Below are 739 nucleotides of genomic sequence, written 5' to 3'. Positions count from 1 at the left end.
AGGGCCCAGGGTGGCCTGGAGCTGCCAGTCCCCAGGGAAAGCCAGAGAATCATGTTTAGCCAAGTTTTCCCCAACTTCTCTCTGAGCCCAGCATCCCTTCACGCACCCAGCTTCAGCCTATGCTGGCAGAGGAGGAGGGATTGGAATCCCGGCGGCACCCCTGGTGTGATGGGATCCTTTTGGCATCAGATGCTGAGCGGTGAGGAGGCTGGGGGAAAGCGGGGCACTGGCGGCTCAAAAGAAAATGACACGTGGAGTGGAGATTTTAGTGGGGGGAGGGTTTGTGTCAGCCTTCCGGCCCACTAGCAAGAGAGAGGGCAGGGGGAAGCAGAAAAGGAAGAAAATGTGGGGGCGTGCCGGGCTGGAGGTGGTGTGCCATGCCGGGGCTGCGGGGGACTTTCCCTCCACCTCGGCTGCTTTCCCGCCAGGTGCTCCGAGCCAGAGCTGTGTTGCTATTGAGTTAAATGTTAAGAGATCAAGTAAGAGCGAACCCGAAACCTAACTGCCTGCTGCCCTCCACGGCACGGTGGTTTTCGGTGAAAGCCAACACAGGCCCCCACGGTACGGGAAAGTTGGGTTGCTCAAAGTGACGGTCACAATCCATCCAGCCAGTGAGGACTGGTGCCTGGGACGCTGCCACTCTGCTGCATGATGAACAGCAGCAGCTCCATGTGTTGGACCCGCAGGGTCACAGCTGAGCTCAGCCCACGGGGTTGGGCACCTCTGGTGCTCCTCCGTG

The sequence above is a fragment of the Buceros rhinoceros genome, unplaced genomic scaffold (genome assembly GCF_000710305.1).
Source record: "Buceros rhinoceros silvestris isolate BGI_N320 unplaced genomic scaffold, ASM71030v1 scaffold19916, whole genome shotgun sequence".
Lineage (NCBI taxonomy): Eukaryota > Metazoa > Chordata > Aves > Bucerotiformes > Bucerotidae > Buceros > Buceros rhinoceros.
Note: the sequence above shows the minus strand (reverse complement) of the source record.